General features: G+C 42.6%; 1 long non-coding RNA gene across 1 annotated transcript; it reads left to right on the top strand.

The window, feature by feature from the left end:
* The first annotated feature begins 8,445 nt into the window (after positions 1-8,445).
* LOC131811121 (uncharacterized) lies at positions 8,446-10,064 on the top strand. Its single transcript, XR_009345816.1, has 3 exons — positions 8,446-8,533; positions 8,746-8,830; positions 9,902-10,064. It is a non-coding gene; the product is annotated as an uncharacterized LOC131811121 (long non-coding RNA).
* Positions 10,065-24,203: the final 14,139 nt, after the last annotated feature.

Here is a 24,203-nt window from a genome sequence, read left to right as displayed (position 1 = left end):
GTTGTGAGTTCGAGCCTCATGTATGGCATGTAGAAATTACTTAAAAACTAAAATCTTAAAAAAAAAGAATTACCCTTTTCCCAATGATGTTTTAGAATTGGTGTTTTCCTGCACGCACACACACTCATTTCCTTCATTTAGCGGTAAAGATGTTCAGAAATGAGTAGTTGACCAAAACCCTTTCTCATATTTTTCTGTTTGTATTTGGGGCCTGTCATATCTTTGGAGACGGGAAGACTCCTGAGGTCTGAATTACACTTTCAGCTGATGTCTGAGATCGTCGATCTCAGTGAGCACTCTTCAGAAATATGAGAAGAAGGATTGGGTGGTGGCCAAGGACATGAGGTCTGGTTTTGAACCCATTACGCCATCGTGTGAAAGAGTGGGCAACTCACTTAACCACTCTGTGGCTTGGTTTCCCCAGCCATAATCTGGGGGTAATATCAGAACTGACTGTGCAGGACTGCTGTGTGGATAAAATGAGTTTCTATACAGAAAGAATTTAACACAGTGTCTCGTGTAAGTAAGCGCTACGTGTGTTTACTATTACTGTTATTTTATACCCAGCTAAGTATTGTCATCACCCCTGGATATAAAGAGGCTACTGCTGTTCTGATTTAGCATCGCACTCCAACAAGAGCAGAAACTATCCATGTGAAGGAAGATAATATGTTCTTTAAAAAAATGAGGACAGGGCAGCCACCTAGGCTGAGCCACCTGGTTAAGTGTTCAACTCTTGATCTTAGCTCAGCTCTTGATCTCAGGGTGGTGAGTTCAAGCTCTGTGTTCACTTAGGAAAAAAAAAAAAATGAGGACAATTGTACAAGAGGCTGAAATGAGAAAATGAGCTTCTTCTCTTGGAGATTCACAAGTCCCAGCGTGCTTCCTGACAGGTGCCTCAGAAGTCCGCTCGCTCTTTTAGCAAAGACCCGCCCTTCAAACCCACTGTTGCAATCACAGCCCAGTTTTCCAGACCAGCCCAACAGGAAAGACTGGGCTTGATGGTGAAATTCCATCTCTGAGTGAGAGTGTTATTTTTTTTAAAGATTTTATTTATTTAATTGACGGAGAGAGAGATCACAAATAGGCAGAGAGGCAGGCTGAGAGAGATGGGGGAAGCAGGCGGGACTTGATCGCAGGACCCTGAGTCCATGACCTGAGCCAGAGGCAGAGACTTAACCCACTGAGCCACCCAGGTGCCCCGAGAGTGTTGTTATTTTAACCAGAGGAAGGAACTCTGTATTATTGGTGAGAAAGACCACATTTAGTGTCCAAACAGTGAGGAAAGTCTGGCAGTCTGAGAGGATAGACCATCAAGGCCAAGGCCTGCCAAGCATGTGTGGGAGTGTCCATGACTCAGATTCTGGGGCTGAGTCAGAATAAACCTTGTTTCTGGAAGTAGATGAATGAGATTGGGGGCAGCGGGAAAGGACACATATTTACCAGGTCCCTTCTCTGTGACTTTTCACAAAGAATTATTGCAGGGTCTGACAGGACACATCCAGAAGACTCCAGGTTTGGGGATACCCTGCTCTGGCCAATCTTCTAATTCTCATTTCATGCTCAAAGGAAGGTTCTCTCCCTTCTGGCCTGTTCTAACCTCACCTTATGAAATGAGTATTCCCAACCTCCCCAACTAAATATTGAACCAGAAGAACTTCTCAAATGTGGGTGCCTTCAGGAATGGAGAGAATAATCAAAGGTCTTTTTTTTTTTTTTTTTTTTTTTTAAAGATTTTATTTATTTATTTGACAGAGAGAAATCACAAGTAGATGGAGAGGCAGGCAGAGAGAGAGAGAGGGAAGCAGACTCCCTGCTGAGCAGAGAGCCCGATGCGGGCCTCGATCTCAGGACCCTGAGATCATGACCTGAGCCGAAGGCAGCGGCTTAACCCACTGAGCCACCCAGGCGCCCAATCAAAGGTCTTATACAAGGGCTGAGGCAGCCTCAGTGGCCTCCTAAAGCAGAAATCCTTCCTGAAGCAAACTACCTCGAAGTTAACGGAGCAGAGAACACAGACATGGGACCCTTAGGCCCTGACACCGAGTTGCCGTGTGAACTCTGGCAAATCAGCTGAAAATGTCAAAGTCTCAGTGTTCTCCTTTGAAAAATAAATACTGTAAATTCTGATAAACTAGTTGAATGCAAGGCATATCTTCTAATTGTGGAGGTGGAAGGAGAGGCACAGTCCTTCTCTTCCAAGTGAATGGGCGTCTACACCGAGAAGCCAGCTGCCTGGGGTAGAAGTCAAGCAATCAAGCTTGAACGCTGCCTGGTCTTTCCTAGAGCAGTAGGGAAGGACAGAAGGAAAGGGAGAAAAGAGGTTCCCAGTTCTCTCCACTTCAGACAGGGGATTGCCCAAATGCCCCAAGAAAGTGTGTGTGGAGGCCACTGGCTCAGCAGTTTACTGGCAGATGATATAATTGGTTTCTGAATTGTGCAACTCACAACACTTCTAACAACAAATGTGGGGGCGTTGTTCCTCCTGCTGAGCAATTCTCCAATTCTCTGCATTAAAAAAAATGTTTTAAAAATTACTCTCTAGGGTGCCAGGGTGGCTCAGTCGGTTGGGGGTCTGCCTTCAGCACAGGTCACGATCCCAGGGTCCTAAGATCAAGTTCTGTGTGGGACTCCCTGCCCAGCGAGGAGCTTGCCACTCCCCCTGCTTGTGCTGTCTCTTGCTCTCTCTCTCTGACAAATAAATAAATAAAATTTTTTTTTTAAAAAACCTCTTTACCCACAATGTTGGGGCTCAAGCTGACAACCCCAAGATCAAGAGTCACACACTCTACTGACTCAGCTGGCCAGGTGCACCTAATTTTTTGATTCAGTTCAATTCTGGAGTGTCAGTTTAGCCAATAATGTCCCTGGAGTTAGTGAAGACTCAACAGGAGAAAGACTTAGTCCCTGAGTCCCTGTCAGATAAATAAAGTCCTCACACCTGTACTTCTGCCTCATTGGCTAGAAGCTGGGGATTCCCTCGACCTCCTCCTCCCATTCCACGGTTGCTAGAACAACTCAGGGAACTCAGGAAAACACTTCACTTATATTTACCAGCATATTATTAAAAAACACAACTCAAGAAAAGTCAAATGGTGGAGATGTGTCGGGCAAGCATGGGGGAGGGGTGTGGGGCTTCCAGGCTCTCTCTGGGCACAGAGTCCTCCCCGCAGCTGCACGTGGTCACCAACCCAGAAGCACCCACGCCCAGTCATTTAGGGATTTTTATGGAGGTTCTGCTATGTTTATGGACTTATCCTCAACATAGTGGTCCCACCACAACTTACTAAACAAGGCTCTTTACGCCCTTGATTTGAAATGCCAACCCGATGACCAAGTTACATTCTGGAATGTAGTTAGTTCTGTTTCTGGAATCTATACTATCATTTATACTATAAAATACTATTAACTAGGGTATAAATACTATTAACACTATACTCTCAAGTCTTTTGCAGTTTTGAGGTTATTTTCATCATTGTATCTGCATTTTATGTTTTACTATCTGCAAAAGGAGCTTCTAGAGAGAATCTTTGGTATTTTCGGATTGTGAGGGAAAGGTGTGAGCAGAGAGGTGCTGTGTAGACAGAAGATTCCTGAAGCTCCGGGACATGGTTTCCTGAGCCAGTTGAGGAGCTAGGCTTGACCGGGAGGAGGACACGTGGAGCCCTGTGAGGGGACAGAGGAGGTCAAGGATGGGGGCCACAGTCTCACTCTCTTTTCAGGGAAAATGACTTTTTCTTATGTTCCTGAGTCAATGGCAGTCTTCGGCAGCCGCACTTTGTGTCTGTGATGCTCTGTCCATCCCAACAATCCCCAGCTCAGTTGGGAAGACTGGAGTCAGGCTCCACTCCAGAAGTTCACAAGCAGCCTACAGAGTGACACGACACGAAGAGCTCTGATCCAAAGGGGCACGTGCACCCCAATCTTTATAGCAGTGATGTCCACAATAGCCAAAGTATGGAAAGAACCCTGATGTCCATCAGCAGATGAATGGATAAAGAAGATATGGTATATATGTACAAAGGAATATTATGCAGCCATCAAAAATGAAATCTTGCCATTTGCAATGACACGGATGGAACTAGAGGGTATTATGCTAAGTGAAATAAGTCAGTCAGAGAAAGACAATTATATGACCTCACTGATAAGAGGAATTTGAGAAACAAGACAGAGGATCATAGGGGAAGGGAGGTAACAATGAAACAAAAGGAAACCAGAGAGGGAGACAAACCATAAAAGACTCTTAATCTTGGGAAACAAACTGAGGGTTGCTGGAGGGGAGGGGGATGGGAGGGATGGGGTGGCTGAGGGTGGACATTGGGGAGGGCATGCACTACGGTGAGTGCTGTGAATTGTGTAAGCCTGATGAATCACAGACCTGTACTCCGGAAACAAATAATACATTATATGTTAATTAAAAAAAAAAAAAAGAAGAATCTAGTGTGTTGATTTGCCTGACAGTCATTCTCTGGTTCTGGAATCCTTCTTCATGTTAAACATAGATGGAAAAGGGCGCCTGGGTAGCTTAGTGGGTTAAGCCTCTGCCTTTAGCTCAGGTCATGATCTCAGGGTCCTGGGATCAAGCCCTGCATCAGGGAGCCTGCTTCCCCCCTCTTTCTCTGCCTGCCTCTCTGTCAGATAAGTAAATAAAATTTTGAAAAAAAACCCCAAAACCCAACAGACGAACAGTATGAATATAAAGGTAAGTTTTAATGCTGCCTCTTTTCTTCCCTAGACCCGGAGGGAGGAAAGGAGAGTAGTGTGCCTGGTCAAAAGCAAGTTGAGGGGGCGCCTGGATGGCTCAGTGGGTTAGAGCCTCTGCCTTCAGCTCAGGTCATGATCCCAGGGTCCTGGGATCGAGCCCCACATCGGGCTCTCTGCTCAGCAGGGAGCCTGCTTCCCTTCCTCTCTCTGCCTGCCTCTCTGCCTACTTGTGATCTATCTGTCAAATAAATTAAAAAAAAAAAAAAAAAAAGTTCCAGCTTAACAAAAAAAAAAAAGCAAGTTGAGGATTGGAATTTCCTACCACTGTGGTCAGGGCCCAGCTGTCACTTGATGCAGAGAAAGAGACAATCACTGCTGTTCCCTCCTAGACTTGGGGCCTAGAGGACACTAGGTGTAGCCTCTTCTAATTAGGGAGAAGCAGCAAGTCTGCCAGGTGCCCTCAGGGGATGAGTGGCTATTACTCCAGGCTGCCCCAGGACAGATGGCCACAGAGCCCTTCTTTGATGGGGCTGCCTGATTAGCTTGGCATGTGTAACACACCTGTCTTTAAAATAACCAGCCCTGGGGCACTTGGGTGGCTCAGCTAGTTAATGGATCAGCTTTTGATTTCAGCTCAAGTCATGATCTCATGGTTGTGGGATCAAGTCCCATGGGGGGCTCTGTGCTCAGTGCGGAGTCCCCTTGTCCCTCTCACTCTGCTCCTCCCCGCCTCCTGTCACGCACACACTCTCTCTCTAAAATAAATAAATAAAATCTAAAAAAAAAAAAAAAAAAAAAAACCCAAAAAACACCAGCACAGAGTCAATCAAATATTTTATGTGCAGATAAAATTCCAACTGCTGATCTATATGCAAATGTCACCAGTCTGTTTATACTTTAAAGTTCTAACGAATTTAAAAGAACAGTCTCTGCCCTTAAGAGAAGAGAGTATGTTTACAAAATGGCATTTGCTTTTCAGGGCCCACAGAATCCAGGAGAATTCCTCTGGGGACCCTGTCAGTGCGTTTGGTTCTTGCTCTTCAGTACACGGTCTCGATGTATTTCCCAGGAGCATATACACCTGGGTAGTTTTAAGGAATGAATTTCATGGTGTTCATCTTGCGTGTGTATATTTTCCTAAAATTTATCTGTCTGAGAGTTTGCTCTCCTGTCCTCTTTTATAAATATCCGTTCCCCATTTACTATGAATCTTGTGGAGGCTACTGGCCCTGGGTGTGAACCCTGCATTGAAGGCCAAGGACAGCTGGAGGTGTGGAGCTGATCAAATGAATGCCGAGAGATGCTCTGGTAGGTTCTTTTGCAAATCAGGGAGTTTTCAAGTTGAAGAGTAGGTAAGCCTGTGGTTACCCTTTAATCAGAGGACTATTCAATAATAGACACGATAGATAGTTGATCGACAACAGAAAAGTAACTTATTTTTCATGGTAAATGATCAAAATAATTTTATCAGGAATGCTGAGAAATTGTTCAAATATCTGAGGTACATTTCTATAGATAGATACCTTCTATTTCTATTTATTTATTTGGACAAAGTTTTCACAATTGTTTTAAAAAAATGAAAATAAGAATTGTTTTATTTTTAGGAACTAGTCTCAGTCTATCACCCACAGATTTGTAAGTAATTGAAAAAAAAAGCCCCAAACTCAAAACCATTTGACAAAATAGTCCCATTCATCTGTAAGAGCTTCATTCTCAGTGCATTTTACTTTTTAAGTTATAATTTCTGTTTTACATCTTACTTTATGTTTACTTGATATTTAATGACTTAAAATATATAATATTTAGGTGCTTTGCTCAAATGTTTACTGATAACAATTGTAAAGATAATTCAATCCAGAAACAAATAATATTTTTATTTATGGTCAAAGGAAATAGTTTTTTAAATTTCCATTTAGATACTTACTTTTGTTTTAGACATATAGGGAAGATCAACACGGGACTTTCAGGCCTAAAATCATTACATTGGGATAAAATTCTGTGGGAGACACGGAAAGGCACAGAGCCAGGGTCTGTTCTCATTTCTCCCTATCCATGCTGAATGTTAGATGCCAGAGGCCATGTGATGATTGCTGTTCTCAGGCTCTCTGAGGTCATCTTCCAAGTGATGATAGGTATCATTAAACCCTAATTATTCAGGGAGCTCCTGGGTGGCTCAGTTGGTTAAGCGTCTCTCTTCAGCCCAGGCCATGATCTCAGGGTCCTGAGGTCGAGCCCCACATTGGCCTCCCTGCTCAGCGAGGAGTCTCTTCTGCCTCTCCCTCTGCCTGGCACTCCCCCTCTTTGAGCTCTTGTGCTCAATCTCTCTATCTCAAATAAATAAATACATTCTTTAAAAAACCCTGATTATTCAAGCTATAGTAGGTTGGTCTCCAATACTTAAAGGAGAACAAAATAAATTTTCGTTTTTCTTCTTCAGGAGAACAGGAGGCAAGGGGGTGAGACGGATGTGGGACAGAAGAGGAGCTGATCTCTCCTGACTCCTGCCTCTGTGATCGGGCTGGTGTGTGTGTGTGTGTGTGTGTGTGTGTGTGTGATTTGTTTCCCAAAGTCATTCAGGACCACATCAAATAGAGGTTCTGATTAACAAGAAAAAGATGTTAAAATACATAGCCTTTTCCAGGTAATTGTGTTTATGTGTCCTTTTCTATGTATATGCATTATATTCTGTAGAAGTAGCAAAGTAAAAGATACTATCACAAAGCAGGTATGATACCAAGGTAGCAGAATGTAAAATTAAGCTATGTCTCCGGTGTGGTTGGAAGTGAAGCCCAGCCAACTTCAACCTCATGTGGTTACCCTGTGCCTGTTATAACCCCCATGGTTTAATGGGTGACATCATATCTGCCCCAGGTCTTAGCATCCATAGTGCAGCTGGGGGAAGACAAAGGAGTATTTGTGGGAGGTTTGGATAGGCCACAACTGGGAGAAAGGGAACATCATTCTGCTCAAATTCTATGACTAGATCTCAGTAGAATGGCCACAACCTGTGTAAGGTGGGGGTGGGGGGGCTGTTAAATATAGTTTTCCTGAGTATCTTGGAAGAAGAGGACTCTGGTTGACTCCTGCGCTGGCTGTATCTGCCATCTTGGAGTAGAAGGTTTGGAGAAAGCTGAGAAGGTTGAAAATAGCCACTGGAGAGAATGAGAGGAACAGCTGGTCAGGAAAACACTGATGTCAAGTTCCAGCGTAGGGGCAGTGGTGAGCTTCCCTCCAGCAGCTCACAACAACAGGCCAGTAGTTGGTTAGATCTAGCTTGGGGTTTGGAGGCCTAGGCATGACAGAAGGGCAAGGGAACAGGGGAGGTAACGATCTTGGTAGGAAAGAATTGAGGTGAGGATCCACCCATATTTTGTGGAGAAGTAGGAGAGAGGACATAGATGGTTGGCAGGAAAGGAAGGGCTCTAGGATCTGGAGGTCTGGGGGAACCTGGAGAGAGAGAGAGAGACATGTAGTAGATGAAAGGCTGTGAAAACAAGGGGAGAGGGCTTGTCATCCGAGAAGGCTGTGTCATGGACTGAATGTGAGGGTGTGCGCTCCCCACCCCCAAATACAAACGTTGAAACCCTACCCCCCAGTGTGATGATATTAGAATGGGGGCCCTTTGGAATGTGGTAAGGCCAAGAGCGTGGAGCCCTCATGCAGGGGATTCATGTCTCCTAAGAGTCTCAAGAGAGTTTGCTTCTCTCTCTCTCTCTTCTCTCTTCCATGTGATGATCCAAGAAAAAACGCCATCTGCAACCCTGAAGAGGACCTTCACCGGAGCCTGAACTTGCCAGCTCTCTGGTCTCTGACTGCCAGCCTCAGAACTGTGAGAAATAAGTTTCTGTTGTTTATAAGCCACTCAGTCTATGCTATTCGTGATAGTGACCAGAATGGACTGAGACGGTGCACTTGAATTTATGATTTTGGAGCTGGGACAGCCTTGGGTAGAGCGAGATGCAATATGTGGCCAAAGAAGTTTGGGATATGGGGTGGGAAACTGTAGTGAAGATGATCTTTTCTCTTCTTTATTTATCCTAGATATCACCCATTCGGGTGCTGGGTCCCAATACACACACCTGTTCTCTTGGCCAGCAGAAGGCTAAATGATTTGAATCAAAAGCAGGTAAAAATGATTAGTCTGTAGATTTTGTGTGTAAAATATTTTAAAAAATCAATTTTCAGTGATAAAGATCTGTATACCATGAAAAAAGATGGTAAAATACATAGCCTTTTTGAGCAATTATGTTAACAGTTCCTTTTCTGTATATATGCATTATATTGTATATAGATAATAGCGTAAAAGATACCATCACAAGGCAGGTGTGCTATCAATTTAGCAAAATATAAAGTTAAGCTCTGTCTTCTTGGTTGGAAATGAAACTCAGCCTTTTTCAGCCTCGTGTGGTTACACTGTACCTGTCATAATCCACATGGTTTTAAGTGAATGGCAAATGAAAACTAAGAACAACAGTGTTAAAGTACGATACCTGGTGTTGTATTATTAGATAGTATGGTTAGCATCGTGATACAGAAATGGAGATTTAAACTCTAAAGATTAAAAAAAATACTTTTAGCCAAAGGTAGTCAAATTTCCTCTTTTCGATAAGGCCTTCCAGGTGTCAGATAGGGAGACTTTCCCTATAGGATCGTATCCAAGTCGTCTTCCTTCTAGGCAGAAACAACTGATGTAATTATTTGGCTAACTTGTTAGGTGATGTCTGTATCAATCAGGTATGAGGACTGGGAGGAAGCCCATAAAGAGATTGCTTTAGAAGGTTCTATCCACACTTTGCTGGGCTTTTGGTCACTGCATTAAAGCATAGGTTTAAAATCAAATGCAGGGGCCCCTGGGTGGCTTAGTCTGTTAAACAGCTGCCTTCAGCTTAGGTCTTGATCTCAGGGTCCCGAGATTGAACCCCGCGCCATTGAGCCCCATGTAGGATCCCAGCTCAGCAGGGAGACTGCTTCTCCCTCTGCTGTTCCCCAGCTTGTGTGCTCTCTCTCTCTCTGTGTCAAATAAATAAATAAAATCTAAAACATAAAACACAATGCAAAAAATATTTGTGTTGGCTCCGATAGATAATCTTTCATCATTTGGGCCACAAACAGAATCCAAGTTGACGACTGACAGTCAAACACAAACACCCAAACACCGGCGGCTGGGTTGCTTTACTTCCTGCTTCCTTCTCTCCAGGTGGTTGTTGGTGCGTGAGAAGGTCAAGCTGATCCAATCAGGACTTCTCATCCACACCTGCAGGTAACTTTCCCCTTGCACAAACTTGAGTTCATGAGGAATCAGAGGTTTCGCTGCGACTTAGAATATCCCTTCCTATTTTAGAGACTAAAACTTCTTTAAGGAACACATTTGGGTTCAAGTGCATAAAAGGTTAAACGGTTCATAAAAAACAATGTTAAAAATACAAAAATTCACAAAGTTCCCATTTTTTACAAAATAAAAAACTTTCTTTTTCTTTGTTTGTTTTTTTTTTCCTTTTTATTTTTCTTCAAGGTCAAGTCCAAAACTTAGGTTAGGTTATTCCAAGAAAAGATCTCCAATGTACACTTTTTCCAGTTCACATAAGCATCATTGTAAATTCAGTCTCTGAACATAAAATGCCTAAGATTACCACTCTCCCCACATCAAAACAGTAAGTGCAGACTTCTTCAAATTTGTATTTTTTTTAAAGATTTTATTTATTTATTTGACAGACAGTTCATAAGCAGGCAGAGAGAGAGGAGGAAGCAGGCTCCCTGCTGAGTAGAGAGCCCGATGCGGGGCTTAATCCCAGGACCCTGGGATCATGACCTGAGCCAAAGGCAGAGGCTTTAACCCACTGAGCCACTCAGGAGCCCCTTCAAATTTGTATTTTAACCTCATAGCTTTACTCCTTATCTTAGAAAAATGAGGACTGGGACGCCTGGGTGGCTCAGTGGGTTGGGGCTTCTGCCTTGGCTCGGGTCGTGGTCCCAGGGTCCTGGGATTGAGCCCCACATCGGGCTCTCTGCTCCTCGGGGAGCCTGCTTCTCCCCATCCCCTGCCTGCTTCTCTGCCTACTTATGATCTCTGTCTGTGAAATAAATAAAATTAAATTTTTTAAAAAAAAGGAAAAATGAGGAGTATCACCTGTTTTCTATACTATTACTTGTTTGTAATAACTGAAGCCAACAAGTATTGTGAGATTAAGCCAGGATGACAGGGGACACAAGAAAAATGAAATCCAGTTTTTGACTACAAATGGGGGCATAATGAGAGCCGGTTCCCTGTGAAAGTCATGTTCCATGAGGATGAACAGATGATGATTTCCCCAACAGCCTGAAGTTTTTTGTGTTTTTTTTTTTTTTAAAATAAGGAACTACTTTTGGTCTAAAAACAAACAAAAAAGATGTAAAAAAAAAAAAAACGAAGCAAAGAAGAATAATAACACTCTGCATCATTGTACCCAGAGAAGATAAAATTTCAGTCAGTTGAGCACCAAGGGGGGGAAAAAAAATCTGTCTTTAAAAGGATAACTTGGGGGCGCCTGGGTGGCTCAGTGGGTTAAGCCGCTGCCTTCGGCTCAGGTCATGATCTCAGGGTCCTGGGATCGAGTCCCACATCGGGCTCTCTGCTTGGCGGGGAGCCTGCTTCCCTTCCTCTCTCTCTGCCTGCCTCTCTGTCTACTTGTGATCTATCTCTGTCAAATAAATAAATAAATAAATCTTTAAAAAAAAAATAAAATAAAATAAAATAAAAGGATAACTTGGCCTGGTGTCCACTTTCTGTCTGGCCTCCAAACATGGTGCATGTGTTTAGGAATCGTGGACTCCCAGAGGATGTTCAATGACTAAAATTACAAGATTTTTATCATTGGTTCATGCTCTAGGTTGAACAATTTCCCCTGCGAATTCATACCCACCTGGAACCTCAGAATCTAACCGTATTTGGGAATAGGGTACTTAGCAATTAGTTAGGTTAAGATGGGGATCATACTGAATGAGGTTAGGCCCTAAATGAGATGACTGGTGTCCTTATCAAAAGACTTCATGGAGACACAGAGGTACAGGAAGAACGTTCTGTGAGGATGAAGGAAAATATTGGAGGGCTGGTCCTAAGGGCTGAGAAGGGCTGGCAGCCACTGGAAGCCAGGAGAGAAGCAGAAGCTTCTCCAGGTTCCAGGCAACCTTCCGAAAGAGCATGACCCTACCGATACCTTGATTTCAGACTTCAACCTCCAGAACAGTGAGAGAATAAATCTCTGCTGTTTGAAGCCACCCAGGGTGTGGTACTCTGTTCTGGGAGCCCTAGGAAACCATTATGGTTAGGTTGATTGACATATGGAGGTGACAATGACCTTTTTTTCTCAATTTTGTAATGATCAGCCTAAAGCACAGCCCGAACCAACCCAAGAAGCTTCCTGTTGGAAGAGGGCAGCTCACAGGTTCTTGGGTTCAGAGTTTACTAAAGCAGAGCTGATAGATTTCCTTTCGAACAGAGAAATAATTTTCTATTTTAAATATACTTATAGTACACTTCATGGTATCTTTAACTTCAGGAAATTGAGCTCTGCATAGAAACCTCATGCATTGCAGGACCTGAAAATACTACTTTTCATAATTTGGTTTTGCATTTTCCTTTACCTCCAAGGTCAGCCTCAGAAGGACATCATATTTAATTTTATTTTCAGCTAACCTTAAAAATGCTCTGTTTCTGTGTCCTCTGAACGCGCTCCAAGTCACTCTGTTGCTTATTTACCAAACTTTATAAGACCATGAATTTTATTGTGATTTTTTTTTTTTTTTGAGGCTGAGACAATATCTTTACATGCTGATCAGAGTACAGAGACTACTTAAGCCAAAAAGCGATGCTCCATTTCAATAGAACTGTAAACTGAAAATTAATTCATCATTTTGCTCACGGGTCTTTCGCGGGACATTCATCAGCCTCCATTCCTTCTTTTGTCCTGATACACTATACCGTTTTATGAACTTTCTTCTGTGTGTTAGTATAAAAAGGGAGGTATTATGATTCCTTTTCCACACAGACCTAATGGACTAAAGGACTTGCTTAGCATCGCATTTTTCTTACCCTTGTGTGAGTCTTCTCCTGAGGTTACCTCAAGCTCTCCCTCTTGTTCTCAGCTCAAATCTCATCCTGTGTCACTCCCAGTTTCCTTTCTGTATCAAGAAGGAATTCCATGCTCATAAGCGTGTGCCCTAAAATGGCCAACCAACTTGTTCTTGGAAATGGGCCCCCTTGATCAGCGCAGGGAAATAAGGCACAATGGCAGAGCAAGACCTATACTGACCTACAGCCAAGATGGAAACTACAGACCATTGGACTAAGTCTGGCCGTTAACCTACATGATCATAAAAGCATAGATGTTTGCCTTCTGGTGACATCTACCCTGGAGCATGGGGAAGGTTGGTCTGATAGCTGGCTTCACGTTTTGATTTCTCTATCCTGTGGGCTGATCTTGTAAGCATGGAGCTGGTGCTTGTCTACCCAGATGGTCACAACTTTTGGAAATGCTTTGGAAAGGTGAAAAGATTGCATAAGCTGTGATGCCTGGTTAGAGCATCTGAAACGTTGCTCTGCGTGTGAGGAGGCTACACATGGTGGCCATGTCCTTGGAAATACAGATAGGTTTCATAGAGATAAAGTAAACATCCAAGTTTAAACCTGCCAGCCAGCTGACACAGGAAACATATTAGATTTACATAGTCAAGATTTTAGAATTTGAGAGATTTGGAGTCTCATGTATACACGCTTTTTAATGGCAGCTCCAACTGGTGGCTGTTAAATACTGTCGATCCAGAGAACATGAGAAGAAAGCCAGCCGAGTTCTGGGAGCCAGTACTGTGGGATGGTAGCTTTGAACACTGGGCAGCTTACGAGTGATTGTCTTAGAGGCAGATGGACTCATAGGTCACCAATAGTGAGGACTCTGAGAGAGAATAGAGGTGAGTGGTCAAAATAAAGGCACGAAGAAAGAGTAAAACAAAGAGCAGGAGCTACAGACATCCAGGTTATTTAACGCCACCCAACATTTCATTGGATTGGTGATCGTCTTTTCCTACAAAGTATCACGTTCCATCTGTTGGGGCATTTTTCTTTTCTAACTTCTATAGCAAACAAATTAATTATTTTCTTACAACTGACGGTGTGTGTTTGTGTTTTTAAGATGGTCCTTAGACTTTAAAAAATATGTATTTTATTTTTAAGCAATCTCTGCACCCAATATGGGGCTCAAACTCGCAATCCTGAGATCAGCGGTCACAGGCTCTAGCGGACTGAGCCAGCCAGGGACCCCTGGTTCTTCGACTTTATATCCCTCTTTAATACCAGGTTAGATTTTAGTTTGCAAACGTGATATGAAGAAAGATCCTGTGGAATGTTATAAGAAGAATCCAGAAATGCACATTTGGCATCCCAGCCTGTCAACAGATTGCGAGGACAGACACACGAACGAGATGTCCTGTGGCGGCTGATGTTGAACTTCTTGCTGCCCAACCTACAACTCATCTGACTAAAAACAGTACTTAACGTCAATGTTTTTCTGTCATTTCAGGATCGCACTGTACTGAAACATACCACTGTGGTACACAATTAAGAAGGGAATTGAAACAAGGGAAATTTTTACTGTTAAGAAATGTAATATGAGGGGTGCTTGGGTGTCTCAGTCGGCTAAGCATCTGCCTTTGGCTTAGGTCATGATCCCAGCGTCCTGGGATCAAGCCCCACCTCAGGCTCCCTGCTCAGTGGGGAGCCTGCTTCTCCCTCTGTCCCTCACCCCACTTGTGCTCTCTCTCACTCTCCAATAAATAAATAAATAAAATCTTTTTGTTTAAAAAAAGGAAATATAATAAGAAATAGTGTTTACTTCTTTGTATCATCATTTCTATGCTCTCGAATCATGTGAACTCTACCTGGATTGTGTAGCAGGAACTTCATTTTTCTTTCTTTGGTCCAGCTCTTTGGGAAGCCCCCCCCAACAAAACATTAAGCGTTTAATAAAGATTCAGATGCCTGGATGTTGGCTCCCAGTACTGAAGGAGTCCACCAGTGACAGTGGACACTTGGAGAAGTCATTCTTCACCACATAGCAGGGTGGTTAGTCTCTCTCTCTCTCTTTTTTTTAATTAGATTTGGACTTCTTAGTGTTGTGTGTTAAGTTTTGGTTGTTCATTATTAAAGTCTGTCATAATTAACATCAAAATATAAATAAATGAAGTTTAAGCATAAAAAACTTGTTGAGTAATAGCATCCCATGAGTAAAAATCCAAGGCTACTCAAAAAGGCAGATTTTCATATAGCTTGTGTTAGGTAGCATAGTACTGTGTGTGTATGTATGTTTTGGGGGGCTCATATTAGTTTGCTAGGGCTGCCATAATAAAGCACTACAGATACTCCAAGGCATTATTTCTGCTTAAGCAGCAGAAATTAATTTTCTCACAGTTCTGGAGGCAGAAGTTTGAAATCCAGGTGTTGGTAAGGCTGGTTTCTTCCAAGGCCTGTCTCCTCGGCCTGCAGCAGGCTGTCTTCTCTCTGTATCTTAACATGGTCTTCCTTCTGTGCGTCTGTGTCCAAATCTTCTTTTCCAACAAGGATACCGGTCATAGGATTAGGGTTCTTCGTAATGACCTCATTCTAACTTATTTGCCTCTTCAAAGACGCTATTTCTGAATATCATCACACTGTGTAGTGCCCGAGTTAGTATTTCAACCTAGCAATTTGCCGGGGTGGGGGTGGGGAGGAAACAATTAAGTCCCTAACAATGGGTATGTGGCCTTAACCACTTGTTAGAGATACAATTTATGTGCTATTATTTTTACTCATTTTGGAACTCCATGGTATCTTTCTAAGTCTCAAAGAGCACAAGGATTTAATGGCAGTACTGATGGCAGCCTAATCATCCATTCTCAAGTTACTTTCTAAATTTCATATTTTAATAAAGGACTAAAATGATTGCTTTAACATATGTAAAGCCTGAAAGTATAAGGGATAGTGTATGGGAAGTACACAGGAAAATACTGGAAGTAGGTGGGAAATCTCCACACTTCCGTCTCAATTTTGAACCTTAAACTGCTCTAAAAAAAAAAAAAAAATCAAGTCTGAAAAAAATTGTGTCTTAATAAAATTAAGTCTTTTTTTTTTTTAAAGATTTTATTTATTTATTGACAGAGATCACAAGTAGGCAGAGAGAGAGGGGGAAGCGGGCTCCCTGCTGAGCAGAGAACCCAATGCGGGGCTCAATCCCAGGACCCTGAGATCATGACCTGAGCCGGAGGCAGAGGCTTAACCCACTGAGCCACCTAGGTGCCCAATAAACTTAAGTCTTAATAAAAACAAAACAATTGCTTATTAGGCTGAAATTTTCCATAATCAATTGTATTGGTATTGATACATTTTGTACTTGGCATTCTTTTTCAGAGGAGGAAGGCACAGGCCCCAGACATTGAAGGCTTTCATCTGACTGTTAAGTAAATTTGCTAGAACAGAAGGAGCACTGGGCCTCGAGCTGGAAGACCGGAGTTTGATCTGAGCTCCATGGTCTCCTCTCTGAGCTCTGGTCTCCTCAACAAAGTAAAACCCTGCTCACCATGTGGGATTGTTATAAGCATCAAATGAGATTTATATAGGTCAGGAATCCTTAGGTATTATAAATTGCAAGGTAAATGTAACGGGGTATTACTTTTTGAAGGGAAATAGAATGGACCCCCTAATTAGAAACAATTATAATAAACTCTTCTGAATTGTTAACAGTTTATTCACTTATTTTAAGTCATGATTATTCTGCTAGAACCTCAAACGTTAAATTGGTTTGTGATCTAATTATTAATATACCAAACCCCCCAAATGAAATCAGCTCAAAAGCACAAAGAGAGATTAGGATGTGTGTTAAATATTTATTTTTCAAGATTTTATTTATTTATTTATTTATGTGATATGGGAAGGCACAGAGGGAGAGAGAGAAGCAGACTCCCTACTGAGGAGGAAGCCCTTGCCGAGGCCTGATCCCAGGACTCAGAGTTCATGACCTGAGCTGAAGGCAGACCCTTAACCAACTGAGCCACCCAGGCACACCAGGGTGTATGTTAACTATTACAAAATCAAGCTGGCAAGTCCACGGACAGAAGCCATATTGATAACACCTTGAAATAGATCCTTTATCAGATTGCATTTAATACACTGGGGAAGCTGTTTTCCGTTTGAAGTTTCCTCTGCTTTTGCTCAAAAAGGTTTCTTCCCCTAAAATTATATAGTATTTGAACATAGCATTTGAAAAAGAGCCATTCCCAGCACTCCACTTTGCCATCTATCGGAGTTCAGATCAGCCCGACTACAGCCAAAATACTCTGAAAGTAAAGTCACACTTGGGTCTGAATGGAAATATACGTAGTAAGGCAGGCTTAGAGTGAATTGATTTAACATTAAATAAGGCTTCCTCAGAACCCATACATTTAATAGAGATCTTCAGTCCTAGAAGAAATGCACCGAATAGAAGGTAGGCTCCTTCTTTGTAAAATGAAAGAAGGTTTATTGTGTCTGGGATGTAGACTTGGAGAATAGGTTTGAATATGCTGGGTGGTTCTTACACAGGCATTTTAGGAAATGATGTTATTCCCACAAAATTATTGGTGCTTGCTTATCCTTTTAACTTTTGTAAGAGGTCATTGATCAGTGTGTTTGCAAATCCCCCTTTGTGGACCAATGACCAATGAAGTTTACAGCTTCAAGTAAACTAAAGTACTGGTTAATTTTATTCAGAACTTATGACTGGCAATTCTTAGATTCAATCACTCAACTTCTAAAGAACTGGTATATTCTTTTTTTTTTGAACTGGTATATTCTTAAAACATTAAGACTTCTTACATGTGTTATAAAACAGCTTTCTTCCTAAATGAATTTGCTTTTTCAAATGGAAACCATTAGTGCTGCTTTGAACCATATGTGGAAGGAAATCAGATACCAGAAAGTTCTGTTGGTTTCCCTAGGATGTTAATTTCAAATACTCTTTTTACAAACAGATCTATCTTAATACGGTTGCTTTTCCTTCATTGAGACTGAAGTCTAACCTGGCAGGAGAGTTCACTGTCTCAGCACACATAATATTTCTTAGGAAAGCCAATAAAACCAGCTGAGGCTAAGAGAGTCTCCAGGTAAAGGGAAGAGCAAAATGTCTTTCCTAATGAAGCCCCCAGGGTATATTTTGCTCTTCAGACCAAAGTGGAGGAGAGGGGACTCTAGAATTGTTTGAGGTGTAGTCTTATGGGGTATGTGAGATTGTATTCTATAAAAACAAACTTAGGTGGAACCTCAGAAACAGAAGTGGCACCAAGGTGGCATATGGCCTTTGCAGCATCCAAGGCAACTACGAAATCCACCTCTGGAACGCCTCGCAGTCTAGGAGGCTGGCGAAATGGACATAGGCTCAGACTTTTGTGTTTTTAATCAGAAACTCTCTTCCCTCTATTCTTGTTCTTTTAAAACAGGAGTGAACAAAACTCTGACATTTTTCCAAGCCTCACTGCTTCTTTTCAACAAAATGCTTCGAGAATACTCATTTCTAGATAATTCCCCCCTGATTAGTGAGATGCAGTAATTTGTAAAAGAGCCTACTTTTTTTTTTTTTTTTTTTTTTTTTTTTAAGCTCAGTGTGGAGTTGGAGCTCACAGCCCTGAGACCAAGACCTGAGATCAAGATTAGATGCTCAACCGACTGAGCCACGCAGGCACCCCAGCACCTGCTTCTAAACGAGATTTGGCAAGTGCTGTGCAGTCGGATTTAATCCTCAATAGTGTGAGCGGAGTTGCTGGGTTTGTTACTTTTGTTTCTTTCTTTTTTTGTTTTAAAGATTTTATTTATTTATTCGACACAGAGAGACACGGTGAGAGAGGGAATACAAGCAGCGAGAGGGAGAGAGGGAGAAACAGGTTTCTCACCAAGTAGCCAGCCTGATGCAGGGCTCGACGCCATGACTCCGGGATCATGATCTGAGCTGAAGGCGGATACTTTATGACTGAGCCACCCAGGTGCCCCAGAATGGTGTTTCTGCGTACAATGGCAGTGAACATGAGAACTTACGTTCATGTCCTCTGACTGCAGGGGCTGCACGTACCGCCCTATAAGGACTTGCTGGGTTTCTCCAGTTTTCAGATGGTTTCCACGATTCCATCCTGGTTCTTAGGGCATCAGTCTTCCTGGGAGGTGGAAGATCTCATTTAGTAGTAGATTTTCCCTGAATCAGTGACAGTCTTCCTGCAGCCCCCGCTGGTGGAACACTTTCAGGACATCTGTGTATAGATGGAATAAGCAGATGTAGACAGACAGGCATCTGCCTGGAGGTGACTCCTGGGGAAGACCGTGGGGAAGGGGTGGGGAGGTTAAAAAAAAAAAAAAGCCAAATCCACTAATGACCTTCATTAGAAGCAACAAGATAAATGACAAATCAACCTTAAAGGAAATACATTAAAGGCCAGGTTTTCCAAATAAAATTGGTGCTCAGTTGTGCGTATCAAAAACATGTGTACCAGAGAGGGAGACGGATCTCCAAACATGATTTGCTAGAGTTAGCGTGTACCTACATTTTCATCCAGCATATATTTTCATTGTCAAATATCTCCCCTGGATTCTGTTAATCTTTTTTATTTTTAATTTTTATTTATTTGACAGAGAGAGACACAGCGAGAGAAAGAACACAAGCAGGGGGAGAGGGAGAGGCAGGCTCCCCACCAAGTATCGGGAGCCAGATGTGGGGCTCGATCCCAGGACCCTGGGATCATGACCTGAGCCGAAGGCAGATACTTAACGAATGAGCCACCCAGGCACCCCTCTGTTAATCTTTAGAAACACAAAAGTGCAAGAGACCTAATTTCTGCCAAGATGGAACACAAATTAATAAATGTCTTAACAATCTCAAAAGGGTATTTCAGTGATTAAAAAACCAACATTTTTGGGGAAATGTTATTGTACAGCAAAGACAAAATATATACATGAAACAGATCTAATGCTTTTAGTAACCCCATAATGAAATACATATATCTCCAACATAATAGTTAATATTCATTTGTTAATCTATTGTACTCTGGCATCAACTGTGTATAAAAATGAGTTCATCTTTATCAATGAAAACATGGCATGTTTTTCCACTTTAATAGTACTTGACAAAGACAATTAACTTAAAAAAAAAAAAAACCACTAACCGTTGAAGGGCTTATAATGACTCATTGAATCCGGTTAGATTTATACAAATGAGCACTTGATGAAATTTTAAGATAGGAAAAGAAATTTGCTGACTTTTAACTTCCTCTAAATATTTGGTTTTCATGCTGTATATCTGCTTTATGCTATAATGAACACTGTACTTGTATTGCCTTAGTAAATATTTACTTGTTTTTATAAAAGAGAAATAGAAAAAAAGTTACTCATTCTTGTGCCAAGAACAAGAAAGTTTGTGAACACAGTCACTTGGTGGCACCAACAAGGGCCGACTTTAACTTTTGACCACCTCAATCCCGAATGTCCAGATTGAGCTGAGCAGCTACAGGAATGCTAAGGGGCTCCAAATCCACTACCTTACCAACTCTGGGGGCATCTGTGTGGTGAACTCAGATACAGAAGTCAAGCCATGGAGAAGTGAAAGCAATCATTAATGCTTTAGACTGAGGACAAGCCCAGACAAATGGTTAGAATACTTGAGTCTTAATAAGCCGTTCTGATCCCTGGGTCTGGTTTTCCCCTGACTTAGGTCATGGAACATAATTTTGCCTAGAAGGGAAATCCTATTCTTTAACTTTAAAGCTTAATCCCCACTCCCCAAGGGGACCCATGTTCCTCCTACACCGAAGTACCAAGTGCTAGAGGGAAAGCATCTTTCCAAATCTTTCCCCCAATCTTATCTATTACATTTAAGGTGCAAGGTGGTAACTAGCAGTAGAGCTCAAACATACAGTACTTAAAAGTAAAATTTAATTTTCGTTAGTTCACATGCAAGCTAAAAAAGCTCTCCCTGGTCATTTAGAATATATCCTCAATGACTCTTCTAACGTTGGCAACTGATCATTTCAGTGTTCTCAAGTAGGTCAGAAGAAAAAAAAATCTCGAATGATGACCTTCCTGCTCTCCTTTGATGACAGGAAGTGGAGAGGCCAAGCAAAGAACCTGCTTCTCTACCATAAACCTGCATTCCGTTTAGTGCTTTGAAAGACAGCGTGCATAATTCAGAACTGAGGGCGTTTAGTCTTGTAATTAATCATAGGGAATTTACCTTGGCAATTCTTGCTGTCTAGCCAAATGCATTCAGATTTGATGTATTTATTTCTAAATAAAATACTTATTTATTTATTTTTAGATGCAGAGAAGGGGTGGAGGAAGAGCAGAGACAGAGAATCCTAAGCAGGCTCCACACCCAGAGCAGAGCCCAGTGCGGGGCTCGATCTCACGACCTTGAGATCAGGACCGGAGCCTCAAGAGCTGGAGGTTCAACCAGGTGCCTCAACCAAATCGCATTCAGCTTTTAACCCATGGTATTCTGATGGTTCCGATTTTATGACTTTCATGTTTCTTCAGGTCTGGAATGCGATTTCCTGCATTAATTCATTGGTACTGGAGGGCCACAGACACCGTGCCACAGAAAGAGAGACAGACTTATTTCTAAAATCACATTGGGAAGATACGGATGACAAAATATTCTGTGTGTGACTTCTGGGAGATGCCGCTTGAATGTAGAAATATTGGCACTTTGGAACATCTGATTCATTTGTAGGAATGACAGGCAAGGATCGTGTATTCTAAATATTTCGTGCAATCGAGTTAGTTTTTCTATTCAAACGTTCCCTTTTTAAAAAATACTGGTGTTTTTCAAACATGTAGGAAAGGAAGGTAGGCACTTGTCTGTTGAGGATCTCCTCCGTGCCAGCAACTGATCTTCATGCTTTGGATACACCAGAGAGTTAGCAAGACAAAATCCCTGCTTTTATGAAGAATATGTTCTCGCAGAAGAGACATATAATAAAGAATTACTGCAGCCATAACCTCGAGCAGACAATGGCAGTGGGACCCATTGACAGACAGACGCTGTCCTTCCCTGGATGTGAGTCGACCAGCAGACTGCGTGGGTCTCGATACTGGCGGGTGGGCGGGTGTGGCTGAGGAGGCCTGGGGGTTTCTGACTGTGTCAGTCCTTTCTGGAAAGCAGGGAGCGGGAACACCCTCAGAAAGTGAGGATGGGGGAAGAGGTGCTGGAAGTTTGGAGACGGAAGTCCGAGGGCTGATCCATATATCTATTTAGTACCGAAAATTAGGTAACGGCTACTCGTCAACAACCCCGGAGATCAAACAGATGACAGTTTCCCAGGCTCTGTTCAGATTGTTTAAAAAAAGATTTAAGAGATGGTTAGAGTAAGTCTCCACCGACCACTTTGCCCTTTCCAGCCTCCCAGAGGTGGACCACTCCCTCCAAGCCGGTGGGCACGATACCCAAGCGTGTTGTTCAAGTTACTGCTGTACAACTTGGATTCTTCCCTCCTAGAGACACTACCTAACTCTAGAACTTCCTCACCATTCCCAATGTAAACTCTGTACCCCCTACTTCACTTTCTGTCCTGTGAATCGGCCTATTCTAGGCACTTCAGATAAATGGAATCACACAGGATTTGTCCTTCTGTGTCTGGCTTGTTTCACTGATCATAATGTTTTCAAGGTTCGTCCCCGCTGGAACATATATCAAACTTTCATTCCTTCTGGCAGGCTTTTAGTATCACAAAAACTTACTGCCACAGCCATCTCGTGGGTGCAGGGGCACAAGGGTTAAAAACCCTGGGGATGTCTCCTGTCTTCCTCTTCAGGGTCTCCCGCAGACCCTAGCACAAAATCCTTCTCCATAAACGGAAGCCATTCTATTAATGCCGCCTACGAACCATCCTGAATTTATACGGGAAGGCAGGACCTCGTTCCTAGCCAAGCATCGAGATCTTGGAAGGCTGCCAGGCTCCCAGCTCTGAGGCCCTGTTTACTACAAATTATCTGTGCCAGGCGGGGCCGGGCAGGTGCAGGGGAGGATGGCAGCTGGATATCAGAGGTAGGTTTTGCGTGCTGACCAGAGTGGGCCAGGCCTGCAGGGTAATGGTTTCTATCAGTTTCCTCCTTGGAAGGAAACAGTCTTTAAAAGGACAGAGCAGGGGCACCTGGGTGGCTCAGTGGGTGAAGCCTCTGCCTTCAGCTCAGGTCATAATCTCAGGGTCCTGGGATGGAGCCCCCTCATCAGGCTCTCTGCTCGGCAGGGAGCCTGCTTCCCCCTCTCTCTCTGCCTGCCTCTCTGCCTACTTGTGATCTCTCTGTCAAATAAATATAAATAAAAATAAATAAACAAACAAATAACTAAAATGACAGAGTCCCACAAGGAGAGATCTTGAATCACAGTGACTGGATGTAGCCTTTCATAACTGTGCATTCTGCTGCTTAATGGGTGACTTTTGAGGTTTAAAAGACTTGGATTTGGTAAATCAGTTGTTTTAAGTCCTGTGGTCGTTTTACCCCAAGAGCTGTTGTGTTTTCAAAGAAATTCTGCTTCACTCCGCTGGTCTCTTTTTTTCTGAAGAATGGGATACCTGCTTCAAAAGTGTTTTCTGAAGTTCTTACCATGAGCAGTATTATTTTTGAAATGGGAAAACACGTTCATGGAAAGACTCACTTTTGTGAGTCCTTGTAAAGGGACTTGTGCTCTCTGTAGAAGAACTGTCTGTCCTTCCTGTGGGCTATTACTCATACTGGGAGCAGTGAGGAACCCACGCCTGGGTAGACACTTTACACACATCCTTTCTTAATGTTTGTAACTCTTCTACGAACTAGATGATAGATTCTTTATCATGACACTTATTTTAAGACTGAGGAACTGAGGATGACAGATTCTTTATCATGACACTTATTTTAAGACTGGATGACAGATTCTTTATCATGACACTTATTTTAAGACTGAGGATACTAAGGCTTAGTTTGGTTACAAAGTAAATAGCTTAAGGAAGGCATTACCTAATGCCAGTGACCTCATCCTTAGGACTCCACTGCCTCAGGTTATCAGAGCAAGTCCAACATGGAAGCGTGACTAGAACTATGTGGTCAACCACCTGGTTTTATGATTCAGGAGACTGAGGCCACGAGGGGTATCAACTCTGCTCCTTGCTACAGTGAGCTGGTTAATTGCAGGGTTAGACCCTGCCTGGGACTCCCCACCCCAGAGGACCCACGTGCTTTCATATAAGATTCCTATGTTTTCTTGTAAAATGCTTTATATCCAACAGCTTAGAGGTCAGAAGTCTGGGGGTGGAGTAGGGGGTGGCTGGCTGGCTTGGTCGGTGGAGCTCAGGGTTGTGGGTTCCAGCCCCACACTGGGTAGACAGATTACTTAAGTAATATAAAAAAAAATCTTAAAACAAAACAAAACAAAACAAAACCAAAAACCACCCAAAACTCTGGTTAAATATTAAAACATGCAATAGTAAGTTGGAGGAGGAGATGC

This window comes from Mustela lutreola, chromosome 11 (genome assembly GCF_030435805.1).
Source record: "Mustela lutreola isolate mMusLut2 chromosome 11, mMusLut2.pri, whole genome shotgun sequence".
Lineage (NCBI taxonomy): Eukaryota > Metazoa > Chordata > Mammalia > Carnivora > Mustelidae > Mustela > Mustela lutreola.
Note: the sequence above shows the minus strand (reverse complement) of the source record. Positions and strands in the feature narration are given on the sequence as shown.